Source organism: Bidens hawaiensis, unplaced genomic scaffold (assembly GCF_021521415.1).
Source record: "Bidens hawaiensis isolate Kalapana, Puna unplaced genomic scaffold, B.hawaiensis_p1.1 tig00033252_1, whole genome shotgun sequence".
Taxonomy (NCBI): domain Eukaryota; kingdom Viridiplantae; phylum Streptophyta; class Magnoliopsida; order Asterales; family Asteraceae; genus Bidens; species Bidens hawaiensis.
Window position 1 is genome coordinate 6332 of NW_027495702.1, and position 6331 is coordinate 12662.

Below are 6331 nucleotides of genomic sequence, written 5' to 3' on the forward strand. Positions count from 1 at the left end.
TTAGTTTGCCTTTCTTGCCGAAACGGACTACGCCCTTCCATGGCGAGACTTTTAAAAGAACTTTGTCACCGACATTAAATTCTAACGGCTTACGACGGATATCGGCTTAACTCTTATGGCGGTCATGTGCCGTCTTAAATCGTTCGCGGATTTGAAGAACTTTGTCGGTGGTTTCTTGGACTATTTCGGGTCCAGACAATTGATTATCTCCAGTTTCAGACCAGCATACGGGCGTTCTACATTTCCGACCATATAACTCCTCGAATGGTGCGGCTTGAATGCTCGAGTGATAACTATTATTATACGAGAATCCCATTAGGGGTAAGTGGTCATCCCAACTTCCACCTAAGTCTATCACACAAGCTCGGAGCATATCTTCCAACGTTTGAATTGTCCTTTCGATTTGCCCATCGGTTTGTGGATGATAGGCAGTGCTAAGGTTTAACTTTGTACTGAGTGCTTGTTGGAAGCTTTTCCAAAAATGAGACGTGAAACGACTGTCTCGATCGGAGATTATAGATAGCGGTACTCCATGCAAAGCAACGATGTTGTTCACATAGATACGTGCTAATCTATCCATTGAGTACGACTCATTGATAGGAATGAAGTGTGCGGATTTTGTTAAACGATCCACAATCACCCATATAGAATTATGTTGTCGAGTCGTCTTCGGGAGTTTGGTTATGAAGTCCATGGTTATTAACTCCCACTTCCATACGGGAAGTTCAGGTTGCTGAAGCAGTCCCGAAGGCTTTTGGTGTTCAGTCTTGACTTTCAAACATGTTAGACATTTCGCAACATGCGAAGCGATATCCTTCTTCATTTCGTTCCACCAATAGTTTGACTTAAGATTTTGATACATTTTATCACTACCGGGGTGCATCGTATATTTGGACTTATGGGCTTCGTTCATTACCTTCTCACGCAAATCTCCAACGATTGGCACCCAAATCCTATTTCCAAATCTAAGGATGCCGTCGTCACCTTTCACCAGCGAATCAATGGTGCCGTTACGTTTTTCGTCAGAGATTTGGTTTTCATTAATAACTTGAATTTGAGCGGATTTAATTTAGTCATTAAGATCGATTTGAAGTTCTAGCCTTAACGCTCGGACTCTTTTTTGCTTTCCGTGCTCTTTACGACTTAATGCATCAGCCACAACGTTGGCTTTACCTTCGTGATAAATGATTTCACAATCATAGTCTTTAAGAGTTTCCATCCAGCGTCGTTGGCGCATGTTAAGCTCTTTTTGCTCAAAGATGTGTTTCAAGATTTTATGATTGGTCTACACGATAAATCTTACTCCATAGAGATAGTGCCTCCATATATTAAGTGCAAAGATTATGGTGCCTAACTGTAGATCGTGAGTTGTATAGTTCTTTTCGTGCACCTTGAGTTGACAAGAGGCGTAAGCGATAACCTTCTTGCGTTGCATTAGTACACATCCCAAACCAGAATGAGATGCATCACTAAAGACAACAAAGTCTTCGGTACCTTCTGGCAAGGCCAGTATAGGAGCTTGGGTAAGTTTTGTTTCAATACATCGAATGCCTTTTGTTGCTTTGTTCCCCATTCATATTTGACGTTTTTGCGAGTTAAAGAAGTTAAGGGAACAGCGATTCGAGAGAAGTTTTCAATAAACCTTCGATAGTAGCCGGATAATCCCAGGAAACTTCGAATCTCGGTTGGCGACTTTGGGACCTCCCACTTTGAGATAGCTTCAATCTTAGCGGGGTCCACTTGAATACCATTAACATTGATAACATGACCAAGAAATTGCACCTCGTGTAACCAGAATTCGCATTTTGAGAACTTTGCGTACAACTTCTCGGTTCTAAGAATTTCGAGTAAGGTTCGAAGGTGATTTTCATGATCGTCCTTAGAATTAGAATAAATGAGTATGTCGTCGATGAAAACGATAACAAATTTATCCAAGTAAGGCTTACAGATTCGGTTCATCATGTCCATAAATGCGGCTGGCGCATTAGTAAGTCCAAACGGCATGACCGTGAACTCATAATGTCCATACCTTGTTCGGAAATCAGTTTTCGGAATGTCTTCGGATTGAAATTTAAGTTGGTGATAGCCGGAACGAAGATCGATTTTTGAAAAATAGCTAGCACCTTGGAGTTGATCGAATAGGTCGTCGATTCGGGGAAGTGGGTATCGATTCTTGATTGTAACTTTATTGAGAGCTCGGTAGTCGATGCACATCGGCATGGATCCGTCCTTCTTCTTGACGAATAGTATCGGCGCTCCCCATGGTGATGAACTAGGTCTTATAAAACCTTTCTCGAGAAACTCGTCCAATTGTTTCTTTAGTTCCTTCATCTCGGTTGGCGCGAGGCGATATGGAGCTTTGGCGATCGGAGCATTACCAAGCATAAGATCGATCATAAACTCTACTTCACGATCGGGAGGAATGCCGTGAAGTTCGTCGGGAAATACATCGACATATTCGGAAATAATGAGAACGTCTTTGATATCTAATTCTTCGGTGACGTAGGCCATGAATGCTAAGCATCCTTGATTTAAACATTTGTTAGCCCTTATCATAGAAATTAGGGTAACTCGGCCAGCGTCTTTATCCCCTTCAATTCGAATTGTTCGTTTATCAGGGGCTCTAAGTTCAACGGTCTTTTTATTGCAAAGGATATGTGCATGGTTATCGGATAACCAATCCATACCCAATACAACATCAAAACCAGCAAGAGTCATAGGAACAATAGAATAGGAAAAACATAACCGGCTAATAAGATTTTCCATATTCTAAAGCTTCGTTAATTTTAACAGTTTCGCCGTTAGCGGTCTCGACGCTTAGAGTTTTATTGAGTTTGATTAAAGGTTCATTTAATAGACTACAAAACTTATAATCTATAAAACTTAAGTTGGCACCCGAATCAAACAAGACTCTAGCATAAGCGTTATTAACAAGGAACGTACCGGTGATAGTTTCTGGTGTGTCGGCCGCTTTCTTCGTATCGAGAACGAAGACCCTTGCATTGCCTTTCTTGAGCTCATTCTTCTGACCGCTACCACCCGCACCACCAGTTGCGGGCTTATTCTTGGGACACTCGAAGCTAAGATGCCCCATCTCCTTACAATTATAGCATGTCATTTTCTTTTTCCAACAATCGGCCGTAGCGTGGCCGGGTCGGTTACATGATTCACAGACTCGTGAAGCAAGGTTGCATATACCTCTATGATATTTCTTGCAAATTTTGCATTGAGGGATGCCGAGGTTGGAGCTAGACCTTCGTTGATCTTTACCCTGAAACGGGTATCTCCACCCTTTCTTGAGTCATGTGTCGGTACAACCTTTCTATCTTCCTCCTTGTTGTGGATCATTCCGCCAATCAAGTACCCAGCCAACTCCATCGCGGAGTCAGCGGTTTGTGGCAAGTGCAATCTTACCATATCACGAATTTCACGAGGTAGTCCCCATATATAACGTGTAACTTTGCTGGACTCGGGGGTAACCAGCTGGGGAACTAATCAGCAATACTCGTGAAATTTCATGTTATACTCACGAAGGTTTGTTCCGAAAACCTTGTGAGCTAAGAACTTAGTTTGAATTTGATCTGTCTCATGCATCGGACAGAACTTGGACATCAATAACTCCTTAAACTCATTCCATGGCAAACTATACATAACTTCCCTTCCTCTACTCATGATCAGCGTGTTCCACCACTCGAGTGCTTCGCCTTTGAACATCAAGGCGGAGTATTGAATCTTTTCCTCCACCGTACACTTGCTCGTGATAACAATCGTCTCCATCTCTTCAAGCCACCTTACGGTATTGTTAGTGCACGGTTTTGCGTCTAGAGTCTTTGTATTTATCGTTAATGTTTTATTTATTAATTAATGTAATATTTAATGTTTATTATTAAATTAGTTCGTTAAGGTTAAGTCTAGTTCGCTAGGGATGTTAGCGAACTATGACATTATAATGTATTCCCCCCTGATTCGTTAGGGGATGTTAACGAATCAGGGGGTGGTTCGTTATGTTAAAATTGTGTAACGAAGGGGAAGCTGGTTCGCTAGGGGATGTTAGCGAACCAGATCACCTTCTATATATAGTGAACTACTGTTCACTTTAATGTAAGTTTTTGAGAAAGTTTTCAAAAAGTGTTTTTGAGTAATTGCTCTCTCTCAAGCTTCACCTTAACATTGTTCGTCTAATATATTGATAATATATACACATACATCACATTAAATCAAGGTAAATTATGAGCTAGATCTTTAATAGTAGTAACCGGATATTCACAGATCTGAGATCTGTTTATTGTTATTGATTGTTTATCCAGGAACCAACAAGTGGTATCAGAGCTGTTGATGCTCTTTACACTTGATTTGGTGTTTTAATTGTTATTGTTATTAAGTTTTTCGGTTTTTGTTTGGTTTTGACTCAATTTTGATTTGAATTGATTGAATTATGGATAATTTGGATTGAGTTTGTGTTGGGTAAGGTTTTGGATAGGTGTGGATTAAAGGAATTGAGGTGTGGATTGGGTTTGTGTGTTTTGGATTTGGATTCGGTTTAAGTCCGAAACAGGGATGTGGTTTTGGTCAAATTGATTTGGTTTAAGGTGTTAATCGGATACGAGATTATGTGTATTGGATTCGGAATTGGTTTACGAGGATTTTGGTCGGTTATTTGTGCATTTTGGTTGAGTAACGAGGTTGTATTACAAATCTGGTACTGTTGAGTTTCTGGGTTTGATCTTCAAAATTTCTGGAAAAATCGTTTGAAGATTTGAAGATGAACGTAATTCGTTATCTTCTTCCTGGTGATTCGCTATATGTTTCACGATGATTCGTTATCAACAGTGTTACTTCGCTACCTAGTTCGTTAATCAATTCGTGTGAGTTATTTGTTCGTGTTATCTAGTTCGTTAACTAGATTAACCGATTCGTGTGACACGTGTTCTTCTTGGAATTTGTGTCATAACAACCTTTGCCACGTGGCATAAGGTGTCAGAGTTTGTTATAAACGGTTGTAACAACCTGATTCGCTATAGTGTGATTCGCTAATCAACTGTAGCTGATTCGTTATATTAATTCGCTAGTGACGTTACTGATTATCATTTGATTCGCTAAACTAATCCTTTGTGTTTCGGTAAACTAATCCTTTGTGTTTCGTTTGGTCAATTCGTTAAGTTGACTTGTGATTCGTTAAGTTGACTTGTGATTCGCTAACTTGACTTGTGATTCGCTAAATCTTCATCTCATTCTTTATCTGTTTCGCCATTTGGTTGATTCATTAACTTTATTTGTGATTCGTTAAGTTGACTCGTTAAGTTGACTTTTGATTCACTAAAACACTCATCTCATTCGTTAAAGTACTTCGTTGCTGATCAGTCTTAACTTCGTTAAGAGTTGATTCTCTATAACTGTTCACAGTTTGCAATAACTGTTCACTGATTCGTTAAGCTATTTAACTATTTGATTCGTTAAATACTTAAATTTTCAAAAATGGCCGGTATGTATGCATTAGCATCTCAAAACATGTTGATGCAACAGATGTTGCAACTTGATACCGAGATAGGTTCACATTCTAAATGTCCAAGATTGATGAAGTTCAGTGACTTTGCCAAGTGGGAACCTCGGTTTCGTGCACATTTGGGATCTGTTCATCCTGACTGCTCATATTGTCTTGATGAAGTTTATATTGCACCAATGATTGGTGATGATACTATTGGGTATACTCCTAAAGTTGTTTCTCAATACTCACAAGAAGAGAAGAAAGCTTTAGAAATCGAGATAAAAGCATATTCTACTTTGACTATGGCATTACCAGAAAATATCTTTCATCAAGTTGGTAGTATCAAGAGATGTGCGTCTTTATTTCAACATCTGTGTATGAGAAGCATGGGAAACACAGCTGAGAGTAAGAAAGTGATGCTCAAGTTTCAGTTTCGAAACTTTAATTTATTGAAAGGAGAAACAGTTGAAGAGATGACTACAAGATTTAGTCATTTAATTGTGTTGGTGCATAGATGTCAGTAGTTCATATGTATAAAGTCTGTAATCGAGTCTGTAATGTAATTGTTTGTGTAACAGCGAAGTTGTTGACAAGTTCGCTTAGGCGAACTTGTTAACCCAGCGAAGTTGTTGACAAGTTCGCCTAGGCGAACTTGTTCAACGAGCGAAGTTATTGACAACTTCGCCTGTCGTGTATTTAAGTAACCTACGGGTTACTGTTTAAGTTGGGGGTTTTTCGAGAGTTTGTTTTAGAGTTCGTGATAGTGTGTGATCATTTCACGTGTCAAGTGTCTGTAATAGACGTGGTTCGAGTTATAATATAACGTGGTTTCGTTTGTATCGTGTG